This window comes from Salvelinus sp. IW2-2015, linkage group LG3, assembly GCF_002910315.2.
Source record: "Salvelinus sp. IW2-2015 linkage group LG3, ASM291031v2, whole genome shotgun sequence".
NCBI lineage: Eukaryota > Metazoa > Chordata > Actinopteri > Salmoniformes > Salmonidae > Salvelinus > Salvelinus sp. IW2-2015.
In genome coordinates, this window is record NC_036840.1 from 28,285,371 (window position 1) to 28,299,863 (window position 14,493).

The following is a 14,493-nucleotide window of genomic DNA, read 5'->3' on the forward strand; positions in this document are numbered from 1 at the left end:
AACATTTGCATGTGCACATTAATTATCCTGCTCGGAATTTGCATGACCCAAAAACGCCCCTACCTATCAATTCCTCATAAATCAAACACAGTCCTATCCCCAGCCGCTTCGGTTCCTTTGTCTAGCGAAGGTAATAAATTGATCCCCAGACGGCTAATAGCAGTGGCATGGGGCAGCGACTTCCCAGGATTTATGACTGCTACAAGTAGCTTTATATAGATTTTCAAAACAAAGTCATTACTTTTTTCAGGGTACTCCCAGAGTCAAGAGATTTGAAAGGGGGTAGACTTGGGTTTGATGACTCAGAGGGGAATGCATCAGGACAATAGGGGATAGAGGAGGAAAGCCTATGAGGAAGGAAATATTAATAACTGAATTATGACAGTGTTTGATTGAATCACGTGTTTTCAATATCACTCAATCTCAATCTATGGATTGAATCACATTCTTGGGCAGAGTTCCAATTCTATTACACCGCAAAATGATTTACTTCCTTGTCTCCTTCCTTCCTTCCTTGATTCCTTCATGATTCACTGATCTTAAAAATAGCAGATGCGTGTTAACAATATCCCAGACCCCCTATGCAGTCACTTTACCCGTCAGTGGTCGTGAAGGAAAGGAGACAACGAGAGTAGCTTTTTGAACAGCTTTGCATCTCACGTGCCAGAGCGAAGCCTTTTTAGAGGAGACTGAAACAGTCTTCCTATGACATAGGTGATATTATGACAGGAAATGTCTTTTAAGAATATGATCCATGATATCATCTTCTGCAAAGTTGACTGGAAAGAGAGGGAGTGAGAGAGAGAGAGAGAGAGAGAGAGAGAGCAAGAGCGAGAGATGGAAGAGAAAGTGAGAACGGAATGGGATGTTGAGTTTCGGGATGGGATGTTGACAGGCCCGATGCCAGACAGCCGTCCCTCCTGTCCTTTATCTAATACCTCTGCTTTGGCCGGAAACATGAACCGAATACAAAACAGTGTAGCTATTCTCCCGCAAGGCAATCAACAGGCTAAGTCACCAGTACAGAGACAATAGAGTTTCGCAATTCAACAGCTCAGACACAAGAGGTATGTGGCAGGGTCTACGTCTATCACGGATTACAAGAAAACCAAGCCCCGCGTCGGGGACCAGGATGTTCTTGGGCTCCCAAGACAGGCTAAATAACTTTTTGCCCGCTTTGAGGACAATACGTGCCACTGACACGGCCCGCTACCAAAAACCTGCGGGCTCTCCTTTCACTGCAGCCGAGGTTGAGTAAAACATTTAAACGCTAACTTGGTTAAACCCTCGCAAGGCTTGCAGGCCAGACCGGCTTCCCAAGCCGCGTCCTAGAGCATGCGCAGACAGCTGGCTGGTGTGTTCGGACATATTCAATCATCCTTATCCCGGTCTGCTGTTCCCACATGCTTCAAGAGGGCCACCATTGTTCCTGTCCCAAGAAAGCTAAGGTAACTGAGCAAACGACTACCGCCCCGTAGCACTCACTTTCCGTCATCATTGAAGTGCCTTTAGAGACTGTCCAAAAGGACCATATCACCTTCACCCTACGGACACCCTAGACCCCACTCCAATTTTGCTTACCGACCCAATAGGTCCACAGACGACGCAATCGCAACCACACTGCACACTGCCTTAACCATCTGGGACAAGAGGATACCTAATGTGAGAATGCTGTTCATCGACTACAGCTCAGCATTTAACACCATAAGTACCTCCAAACATCGTCATCAAGCTCGAGGGACCCTGGGGTCTCGACCCGCCCTGTGCACTGGGTCCTGGACTTCCTGACGGGCCGCCCCCAGGTGGTGAGCGTAGGTAACAACATCCTCCCACCCCGCTGATCCTCAACACTGGCGGCCCACAAGGGTGCGTTCTGAGCCCTCTCCTGTACCCCTGTTCACCCACGACTGACGTGGCCATGCACGCCTCCAACTCAATCATCAAGTTTCGGATGCACTACAGTGGTAGGCTTGATTACCAACAACGACGAGACGGGCCTACAGGGAGGAGTGAGGGCCCTCGGAGTGTGGTGTCAGGAAAATAACCTCACACTCAACGTCAACAAAACAAAGGAGTGATTGTGACTTTCAGGAAACAGCAGAGGAAGCACCCCCCTATCCACATCGCGGTGTTCATAGTGGAGAAGGGGAAAAGTTTTAAGTCCTCCGGTGTACACATCACGGGCCAAACTGAATTGGTCCACCCAACACAGACAGCGTTGTGAAGAAGGCGCAGCAAGCGCCTCTTCAACCTCAGGAGGCTGAGAAATTCGGCTTGTCACCAAAAGCCACTCACAAAACTTACAGATGCACTCTGAGAGCATCCTGTCGGCTGTTATCCAGGCTTGGTACGGCAACTGCTCCGCCCCACACGTAAGGCTCTCCAGAGGTAGTGGAGGTCTGCAGAACGCATCACCGGGGCAAAACTACCTGGCCTCCCAGGACCACCTACACCCCCGATGTCACAGGGAAGGCCATTAAAGATCATCAAGGACAACAACCACCCAAGCCACTTGCCTGTTCACCCCGCTATCATCCAGGAAGGCGAGGTCAGTACGGTGCATCAAAGCAGGGGACCGAGAGACGGTGAAAACAGCTTCTATCTCAAGGCCATCAGCTGTTAAACAGCCACCACTAACATTTAGCGGCCGCTGCCAACATACTGACTCAACCCAGCCACTTTAAATGGGATTGTGAAATTATTAAAAAATGTACACTAGCCACTTTAAACAATGCCACTTAATTAATGTTACATACCCTACATTACCCATCTCATATGTTATGTATATTACTGTACTCTATATCTCTGATGCATCTTGCCATCTTTATGTAAATACTGTACCCACTAGCACTTTAACTATGCACTTTATGTACATACCCTACAGTACTCATCCATATGTATATACCGTCTCTATTACCATTATCTTCTCTGGTTGGCTGAGTGGATTATGATCCCCTTTTGGGAGTGTGGTCTTAAGCCCTGATGGAGAACTCTTGCTGATGGAAATTTTATGGACGGAAGGGGGAGGTGGGAAAGTGATGGTATCAAAGCCCCCACCACCCCTTCCTCCTTTTATCTGGTCGGTAACACAACCCTCAGAGGTGGGATGCCCCGTCGGCGCTAGTTAATCCCTACGTTCTGGGAATGGGGGAGAGAGAGAGAGATGGAGAAAGGCACAGGGGTAGATCGAGGTAGAGGTGCTCGGCTGGAGCGTGCCGCTACATCGGGAGGGGGCTAAGGGACGCAAGCTGTCAACCGAGCAGCGAGCTGCCTTTTTAAACGTCAGATGAGATCAAATCAAAGAGCTAGCCTTTTGTACCATGCTGCTATCGCCTTACCTTAGAGATAAAGCTATATACGTCAGCAGGCCTTGAGCAGACAGCACATTGTCCAATTCACACAAGTATGCCTAGGGATGCAGGTTGTCAAATACTTACCGGAGGACATTTTAATTCAAAGGAATTAAGCCTAGCCGTAACATCTGTTGTGTGTGTGTGTGTGTGTGTGTGTGTGCCCTTGTGTGTGTTGTGACCAGGTGTACAAAATACACTCCCTTCATTTAGAGGAAGTTGTGAAAGCATTGTCCCCACAGTACTACAGCACTATTATCAGTTAAACACACCACCTATGATAGCCTACTGAACAGAAGCCAATGCCATCCGTATTGTCTGTTCAATTCAGATCATTGTGTTGCCGTGCAATCTTTGAATGCTAGAGTTCTCGTTTGACGGGTGGGCACATACAGGTGTGATACAACCATATTAATCAGGATCTCTAAGATATTTAAGTTGCACATCACTCTACTTTCCACCCAAGTCCTTGTATTTCCCAGTTCTCTTTTCTCATGAATGACGTTGAGCATCAACAGCGGAACTAACCTCATTGACGTCCATTGATCTGACGTGRGATTCACAGAATCCCACTAGATTTAAATGTTTATGACGTAGTTGTGCGCCACAGAGCCAGCTGTCGGGGGTGAAAACCGGGGGAGAGAAACCAACTCCTTCCTTTCCTCTGCTTGCTTTCATAGACTTGTTTGAGCAGAGCCGAGCAGAGCGCTGACAAGCAAGCCTAAGTTTCTGACAGAATGGTGTCAGCTAAAACTGTGATGTTTCCGCTCTCACAAGTGAATACCGTTCGTTGCACCTGCTGCTGGCAACACAGCTCAGCACAGCTCAGACAGGCTGTTTGCAACTCTGTGTTGTAATTAGATGTTTTTGGTAGTGCTAGGGATAGTGGATATGTTATTTGGTAGTGTAAGCATAAATGGAAGCTAAGCGGGTGTTTGGGTGTTTGCAGTAGTACTTGTGATCACCCTGTGATGTTTGTATCTAACTWCAGTATGACAATATAATGTTTGTTTTACTTGATTATCATTGAAGTCAAAGGGATATTTGACTCTATACTCTATACAATCTCCTTTGTCATTATAATCAGAATGTCATCAATGGATAATCTTGAGCATCCTTATACTRGATTCATATGTATCTGTAATAAACTTGAATTATGACGTTAGTTTCCTTGAATTGATTGAGATTTCACTCTGTCCGGCATGACYGGCAGCCCGGAACGTTAAAACACCTTTACCGCTAACATTATTTTGTTTCATATTCATCATCCCATCTCATGTTTGTCCAAGCCTGATAGCGCCATAACGTCTACACCTAGTGGGTGGCGGACAGCGTTTCATTGCCAATTACAGACGTTTATGACCGTGGGGATCGGCTAACCCCACGGTTAAACAACCATCAGAATGGTGAAAAAAACGGTCTTCCGTCTTTTTGACCATATTTGTTCGCTTGACCTGCCTTTTGACGTGTACTAGCATATGAGCATTTGAGCAACCTTCCTTCTCCCTTCACAGTGGTTGTTATGAGCTGACCCCGGTGCTTCAGCTTTACTTACAGTTATGGGAAGGTCATAAATGTGGGATTTATGTTTCAGGTGTGGTTGGGAATGCTAATACTTTCTGTCAGAAATAGAGGAGTAGACATAGTCTCTGTGTGGTCTGCCGCATACCTAATGTGCTGTGTTTGTGWTMGTGTGTTTTAGGGAGAAGGGTGTGTGGCAGGTTTTTGATGAATGCTTTCAAGCTGTTTGTCTCCTAAAATGAAAGTATTGTACTTCTGTCTATGTTCAGAGACATATTCTATACATTTTGCATCAGGGGTATATAGAGATATATACAGTAGGCCTAGTTATATTCCATAGCCACTGTTATCAGTAGATAAAACATGTTTTACAAATTGAGATAAAGATGTTGCACAGCCAAGTAAAGAGGCTATCCACCTTTCTTCACCTGGGGTGTACTTACGAGGAGCCAAACAGAAGCAAACAGGTCAAAAAAAGTGGAGGATTTACCTTAACTTGACCAATCAGCAGCTCTCATTTTGTTGCAAAATGTTGTTTATTTGTTTGTTTGTTTTTTATKATGTTTTTACGTTGTGCACTAATGAATACACCCCTGCTTCTCTATATTGATTCTGATGTGTATGCGAAACCCTACTGTTTTCAGCACCTCCGAAACACATATATTACTTCTCTATTCTTTCACATGACTTGCATCTCTGTGACTCTGAGGCTATCCTAATATCGACACCGTACTGTCATAATATGGACACTTGAGTTGGCAATGGTTTCTGTTTAAAGGAGATAGTTATAGAAACCTGGGCCCAGATTCACAATTCACAATTCACAGATTCACAATCTTAAGAAGACATTCCTTCTAAACTGCCCACTATAGACTTATGAGGAGAGTTAAGCCACGTTGCTATTCCTCAATAAAATTATTGGAAATGTTCTTAAGTTTTTTTCTGATGTTTCTTCCTAAGAAAAAGATCGGAAGAAATAGGATTCTTGAAAATAATATTTAAAGATTTCTTCTTGGAAATGTACTTAACTTTGGGACAGCTAAACCCTTGTCTTGTGACGAATGGATACTTCTGTAACCATTAACGTTTTCTTGCTCTGGCCCACAGACACAGTTGGCTATCGGACATTTAAACACACAAGAAAATGAATGAAATGCGCATTATCTAGCTAGCTAGTAATTAACAATATATTACAATATTCTAGAAGTGTTAAATATCTAGCGTTAGCTCGTCAATTTGCAAAGAATAACTTGGCTAATGTTAAGGTTGTTAGCTATGTTGGCTAATGTCGTTACATGTTAGCTAGCTAGCTACCTAACGTACTGGTCGTGCAGTCCCTCTGCCACTGTCTTTCCTATCATGGACAACACCTTCTCCTCTAGTTGGTCCACATGAATGGTGAAGTTCTTAGGAAAGATATTTACAAAGTTCCTAAGAAAACTATGAATTCCTAAGAACATTTTGAGGAATTGCACTTACGAACAATCTTATGAACTTCTTATTTTGTTCCTTAAACTTCTTACGTTTTTTTCATAAGTAGTGTTTTGTGAATCCGGCCKCTGTACTTTTCAGCACCGCGCCTATCTGCTATCACCTTGCCACGGTATCAGCTAAAACAACGCTGTGACACCTTACAACACAAACCTACCAGCTCATAGTTCTGAACTACACTATTTTGGTGCTGAAATGATGGGTGTTTTAATTGCTATAGACAGGAGATCATTAGCATACCTTCTTGGGTGGCTGGAGCCGTGTTTTTCTATGTCATTAAGCTAATTATACAAGCTAATTAATCAGTATGCTCTAATGCTGGGCGTGAGAAGCACACTCTGRCGCTCCTTGTTGGCTTCCATAATGAAGGAAGTGATTTTTAGAAATCTTTAGAACCTACTTTGATCTTTTGGAGTGTAAACAGATGATTTTGCATGTTAAAGTACTGGTAAAATAGACTGAAGGCTCCGGTGTGGGTAGAACACAAAGGACACAATACAAGCCGAGACGGAATTATTCCCCACCATTTGGTGTGTGACCGAGCGTGTGTGCGAGTGTGTGTGTCGTTGGTGAGGAAGAGCTCTCTCTCTGGTCCTCCGGGGCTCGTCTGTGTTCCTTTACTTCCCCATTATCTCCCAGCTGTCGATCGCTACGCGGCTGAAGACAAATCAATTAAGACTACTCACAGACAGAGGGTGAGACGGAGAGAGGAAGAGAGAAAGGATGACACTGAGAATGGAGAGACTGTGTGTATGTGTGAGAGAGAGATAGATAGAGAGAGAGAGTGAGTTGGGGCTGTGTGTTTACAAACAAACAAACAAACAATGTCTTTCAACAATGCAAATAACAGTAACTGTACAGTATATGGAGAAAACTGTCACTATATAAATATTTGTGCAGATATTTTGGGCGGACACTGTAATGAACTGAAATCCATCCTTCCTATCATCGTCCTGCTTTAAACTGGCATAGGATCTTTGTTTGTATTTTGTATTTTGGTGTTCTCTACAATCAGTGAAGTAATGAGCTCCAGTATTCAGTGTTACTTGGTCAATAGTATTTGGTTGGGTCTCAAATGTCACCCTGTTCCCTACAAAGTGCACTACTTGACCAGGGCCCATAGGGAATATGGGATGCAGCCTGTGTGTGGCATTGACAGCCTCCCATGCAGATGTCACAGATGATCATATTGCCACATCTATTGTCATCACATGGTTGGTTCTGAGTGGGTATTAAAAACATTGACAGTCGTTTAGTGATGTCACCTAAATCCTTCAAATCATCTTCTTTTCCAGGGAAATTCCGAGGAGTTCAGATTCTTTCKTTCCTTCTGGTCCGAGGCAGCATTGGTATCAAGTGTTACTAACAGGTAAGAGCTATGCAGATCAATGATACATTCTCTTCATCGAATTTAGCTTTATACTACGCTGAATAAAAATGTGACCCACCACCTGGATTCGGTCATATGTATCAACACTGCAGTTGAGYAACAATGGGAAAGTAATTCTGCTTTGAAAGTTGATAAACTTGTAACCCCACTTTTGAGAAAATGGCCCTTGAATGTTGTGGTACACCTACTGGAGAGTTCTTCTTTGTCTACACCTATTCAGTATCGTTCAACCCTTCTTAAGCCTTAGCCGCATACGGTTTTTGGCAGAAATGCCTTCTGGAACATGTGAACTTTCATGTGACTAAATAACAAACTTGTATGCCAACTGTAAATACAAATAAAATTGAGATAATTAATGGGCTGTACATGCCGAGAGTTGAGTTCGGATTGGCCGGCCATGTAGCACGTTTCGGTCTATAACATGAGCTGGTCAGTATGTGTAGGTAATCCTTTTTAACACAGGTTTTTTGAAAGATATCATGTAGTAGAACTGCACAATGTTGCACTCCAATTTCTGGAGGACAATAGTTTTGAAATCAGTGGAATGCCTGGTGGAATTAGAATATGATAGCTAAGGAGATGCAGAAAATTCTGGCGTTTGATTGCTAATATACGAGGGAGTCGAAAAGAGAACACAGAATGCTGTTGTATTAAACACCTGTCTCTGGATTACATCTATAAACTACGGGCAACCATGGCATCCATGACAGAGAGGGAGAAGCGTCCATCCATTTATAAGGGTAAGATGGTTTAGATAGCTACATTTTCAGATATTACACCTTTCAATTTTTTCAGAAAGTTGTTTTCATTTCAGGTTAAAGCGTACTGTTAGCTAGCTAACATTAGCTGGCTGGCTCACTAGCTAACGTTACCTATGTGTATGATCTGTGTAGTAATATTATTTGTATCTCAGAGCCATTTGCATTGCTAGTTATAGCCTAATGTTTGCTAGCTAGCTAACATTGAACCTAGTTGGTTTGTTACCTGCAGATTCATGCATGGTAGTAATGTTATGAGTTGGGATTATGGTTCAGTGTTTAGCTAGCTAGCTACATGTCRAAACAAACGACTCCACTATGCAAGTAACCATTTCAATAGAATGTTCATTATGTTACTGCGACAACTGTCGATAGACGTAGCTGATCAATTTTCTATCTACTCCGATTTCAGAGCATTCTTGTCTGAGTGTGCCAGAGTGCAGAATAACTGAGGAATTTACGAACGCTCAACACCCGTTGAATATGTCCAGTGTCAGTAAACGTTGGCAAAACACATAATTAAATTGATGGCAGCAGCACAGTTAGAGTTAACCACYCTCTAGATAACATAAAACAGCCTAACCGGCTCTGCTAGGGCGAGTAAAATGGTCAGAGTGAGCTGTTCTCTCATTTGTGTCTGGAAGTAGCTAGCAACCTAGCCAACATTAGCCAATTACCTTCGGTGCTTGACTGCTTTTGTTAGGTCAGAACACTCAGATCAACCCTACTCCTCTGTCAGAGCGTCTAGTGTGCGCTCTGAATGCTCCGAGAGCGGAATGCTCTGAATTTACGAACGGACAATCTGACAACGCTCTGAGTTTGCGAACTTTGAGTGCACTCTGGCACTCCAGATAGAATTTACGAATGCACCCATAGTATAAACCAGCCTTTAGTCTTGACATTTTTGGTTGTTTAGTACATGGCCTCACATGTGAATCCTTAAAGAGATGGGTGGGGCTAAGGCTTAATAGGGTGTGAATGATGCTGAATGGGTGTAGACAAAGAAGAGCGTTCCAGTAGGTGTACCATTTTCTCAAAAGTTGATCCACGCCCCTACCTCCTGATCCACGCCCCTATCATCTTTCAAGGCAAAATTACTTTCCCATTGTTCCTCATCTGTAGTGTGTGATGTACAATTTTGTAGCTCTGGGTCTCTACTTTTATSCAATGTAAAAAAAAAAAACACCATTAAAAATGTTGCTACATAGCCCCAAATCGAGCCGGTCAGTCACATATGAGGCCATGTGCTAAACAGAGTGAATAAGGTAATTTAGTTAAACAACCAAAGATTTTAAGAATAAAAGTGGTACAAATTCAAAAAGGCACTCGCACATCTGAGCAATCTTATTTGCAGGTGCATGGCATCAATTGAACAAGATGAAGGAAAAGGAAACCGCACACTGCTCTTGATAGTATCACCGATATTTAATAAGCTTACGTATCGGCCACACGGCCTTCGTCAGAGCATAAAAGTGGTGAAAGTAGTAGTATAAATACACTTTATCATATATTCTAATCTGACCTTGGTGCAGGTCATGTAGTTCTTCAAATTACRGTCTCTGGTAAACACACACCGTATCAAATAAAACACTTATTTTTCACATGCACAGGATACAGAAGGTGTATACGGTACAGTGAAATGGTTACTTGCATAGTGGAGCCTTTTCTTTAGACATGTAGCTAGCTAGTTAAACAATGAACCATAATCCTACTCATWCTACCATGCACCATGCATGAATCTGCAGGTAGCCTAAGTTAACCAACAAGGTTCAATGTTAGCTAGCTAGCAAGCTAACAGTAWGCTTGAACTTGCAATGAAAACGACTTTCTCAKAAAATTTGAAACGTATATRTGAAAATGTAGCTAGACTCTTACCCGTAGATGAATGCTTCTGCCGTTCTATCATGGATGCCATGGTTGCCATTAGTTTGAAGATTTCATCTGGAGACAGGTGTTTTATACAACAGTTCTCTTTTCGACTCTCTCTGCATTTGGCAATCATCTCTCTGTTTCCACCGGGAATTCCACTGATTTCAAAACGCGGTCAACTTCTTGATCACCGTTTATTCTCCATCACTGTCATCAGAAGACTCTACAATGTCTGGTTCAATGAAAGCGTTATTGCCTAAATCAGGGATTTCCTCATCGTCTGGTACATTTGTTAGAGTCAGAGAGAATCAGCATGGCACGATCGTCCTCCAGAAAATAGTCCATCATAACTTTTTCCCACTGATCTTTGTCGATAGCTCCTGTTAACTTCAGGGCAGAAATGTTGAGAYCAGTAGCAACACTTTATCAGWTCTTCATGATATCTTTCAAAAAAGCTGTGTTTAAAAGGAGTATCTACACATACTGAGAAGCTCATGTTATAGACAGAAGCATGCTACATGGCAGACCAATCTGAACTCGGCATGTCCAGCTCATTAATTATCTCAACCAATCATAGTTAAACCAACTAGGCTCGTAATTTAACAATTTTATTCGTATTTACAGATGGCATACACATTTGTTATTAAAGGCACATGAAAGTTTGCATGTTCCAGAAGGCAATTCTGCCAAAAAAACATGTTGCTAAAACCATTTTTTTGTTGAAACGTTCAAATGGCAGCCCTTTGAAGTAGTGACGTGCGACATAGCACGCCTAGCTTCTTGAAACAGGTCACAAACGCAGCATGTAAAGTGTTGATCCCATGTTTCATGGGCTGAAATATAATAACCCAGACACACAAAAACCTAATTTCTCTCAAATTTTGTGTAGAAATTTGTTACAACCATGTTAGTAAACATTTCTCCTTTGCCAAGTTAATCCATCCACCTGACAGGTGCACCTTGTGCCGGGGATTATAAAAGGCCACTCAAAAATGTGCAGTTTTGTCTCACAAACAATTCCACAGATGTCTCAACTTTTGTGGGAGTGTGCAATTGGCATGCTGACTACAGGAATGTCCACCAGAGCTGTTGCCAGAAGATGAAATGTTAATTTATCTACCAACGTCCTTTTAGAGATTTTGCAATACGTCCAAATGAACTCACACCGCAGACCATGTGTAACCACGCCAGCCAGGACCTCCACATCCGGCTTCTTCACCTGCGGGATCGTCTGAGACCAGTCAACTTGACAGCTGATGAAACTGTGGGTTTGCACAACTGAAGCATTTCTGCCAAACTGTCAGAAACCGTCTCAGGAAGGTTATCTGCGTGCTCGTCGTCCTACTAAGGTCTTGACCTGACTGCAGTTCGGCGTCGTAACGGTGGACAATGCTCACCTTCGATGGTCACTGGCACACTGGAGAAGTGTGCTCTTCATGGATGAATCCGGTTTCAACTGTACCGGGCAGATGGCAGACAACGTGTATGGCATCGTGTTGGCGAGCGGTTTGCTGATCTCACGTTGCGAACAGAGTGTCCCATTGTGGCGGTGGGTGAGGCCCTGGATCGACGTGTACGACAGCGTGTCTTAGAATCCAGTTCCCCATCCAATATTCCAGGACAACTTGCGCACCAGCCATTATGAAAGAGAGTGAGTGGAGGACAACATTCCAACTAAGGTCACAGATCAACAGCACATAAAGTCAACTTTTTGGCGGATAAGGAGATGTGTACGTGCGGCGACTAGCCGGCATGGCAAAATGGTGGTCACACAGATACTGACTGGTTTTCTGATTCACGGCCCCTACTTTTTTTTAAAGGTATCTGTGACCACAGATGCATATCTGTATTCCCAAGTCAATGTGTGAAATCCGAGTAGATCCTAGGGCCTAATGAAGTTATATTTCAATTGTAACTTGATTTCCTTATTATGGAACGTAACTGCAGTAAAAATTTGATACAATTGTTCCATGTTGCATTTATATTTTTTTCATTTTCAGTTTGTAATCATGTTTGTTGAAATGGCAACCCTCCACCAATGCAATATCATAACAAATCACTAAATGACATGGGGAAATAAAGTGACAACAGTGCATAGGTTGTCTTATAGATGAATCGTCATATCGTAGAGATTTTCTTCAAAAATTTTCTTCAAAAATGATTTTCTTCAAAGATTTTCTTCAAAAATGTTGCCAGTAATAACAGCTGTACTGTACTGTATACATGTATATCATACAAACCAGTTTAGCTAAACACCACAGATAAAGCATGCTAGCAGCACCCCCCTCAGGGGCAGCAGYCCTATTGCTGTTCCAGCAGACGGTTGCTCCTCCCCATACAGTCAGTCATATTACATGAATACACTGCTGATGGAATGGAAGCCTATCTCGACTATTCACACACGGTGACTGGTGGGGAGAGGAAATGGTGTAGGACAGGCTATATTTATGTAGAGCTTACAGTGGTGTGTGTAGAGAGCTAGTTGATACATGCACACACTCAGACACACACACACACAGACACACACACACATAGTATCACAGTGCGTCTCACCCAGAGTTGTGGATTCGAGTCACAGGACTTGGACTCGAGTCTGAACCATGTCTATGAGCAGGGTTGGGGAGTACATGTAATCCGTTACATGTAAGGGATTACAAAAAACAGTAACTGTAATCCGTTATGTTACCANTCTATGAGCAGGGTTGGGGAGTACATGTAATCCGTTACATGTAAGGGATTACAAAAAACAGTAACTGTAATCCGTTATGTTACCAGCAAAAATATTGTAATCAGATTACAGATACTTTTGAAAAACTAGAAGATTACTTTTAAATTCAGAAAGGATGTTTTCGAAAAAAAATCTTTGACACTTCTCTGTTTCCTCAATGACATTCAAATCAGCATTGAAAAAAGGTGCAAGTTTAAGTTTGTTCCACCTGAGCGAGTCTGACCACAAGTCAGAGACCACTATGATGACACACCAAATGTGTTTGATGGATCTCGGGAAAAGAGCAGGAATAGGCTTTTGTAGGCTACAGTCCAAGCAATGGTGCGACTGGTGTCAGCATCCAAAGATTATTCAACTTGATTAAACACTTGGAGGTAAGGATTACAGCAATGGTGTAGTCTACGGCGATACGGATATTATTGATATCTACATAGTGCATTGATGTGAATCACACTGCTGCTCTCATTTAGCTATTTGCGCCTTACAGATTGTGGTTGTTGTGGATGGCTGTTCACAAATCTAAATGTGTATTTGAACCCAATAATGGTTGAATTCAAGACGTTTAAGCTGCCTATCAATCATTGTTTTTGAAACCAGTGGACAGCCAGTGAAAAATGTGCTCTTGCAACAGCTGCATAGTGCGGATCCCAGCCTATGGAATAAAAGTGGGGCTTTTATTGCTCAATCTAATTCATGCTGCTAAAAACTAAATCCATAGGCCTAATGGACACATGCTTAAACTCGCACACTTTTGATAGACTTAAAGGGGCAATCTATAGTTGCTACATCCACTTTTGGACTTATAAATAATACATTTATATACATTGATTCTTGAAGAACATAAGTTATAAATCCCTCATGAGCTAAGTTCAACTGTCACACTCCATGAAAACCCCAAATATAAGCTTGTTTTATTCCAATGTTTGTAAACATTGTAAATGTAAACAAACACTGTATAGCCTTATAACATGGTTAAAACAATAATGTTGATATCATGGCGGGTCAGTCCTTGCATCCATAGCTCTGTCTATTAATCTGAGAGTGGTTACATTTCTCCATGCCCATCCCTCAGCTTTTTACAAAAACAGAGGCGGGGTGCCCATTTTGTTATTGTTTCATCTGTGGATTTGCCCTTTAAACAGCTAGCTGCATATTATCAAGATATCAGTGTCACTAGCAAAAATGTCAACTTCGGGCCTATGGCAAATGCAGGATATTGTAACGCGCTTCCTCCTTCTCCTCATCAGAAGAGGAGTAGCATGGATTTGACCAACGTGCAGCGGGTTTTGAATACATAATGATTTATTAAATCAATCGACGAGACACGAAAACAAACACTGGGAAGGATTACAAAATAACAAAAAACGAATGTAGACTGACCTACAC

General features: G+C 42.6%; 1 protein-coding gene across 1 annotated transcript in view; it reads left to right on the forward strand.

Moving 5' to 3' along the window:
- LOC111954133 (receptor-type tyrosine-protein phosphatase delta) overlaps positions 1-14,493 on the forward strand; it is a 612,441-nt gene that overhangs the window by 203,711 nt on the left and 394,237 nt on the right. The window contains exon 5 of the mRNA XM_070435959.1: positions 7,658-7,731. The gene's annotated coding sequence lies outside the window, so the exon portion shown is untranslated. The remainder of the gene's footprint in view (positions 1-7,657; positions 7,732-14,493) is intronic.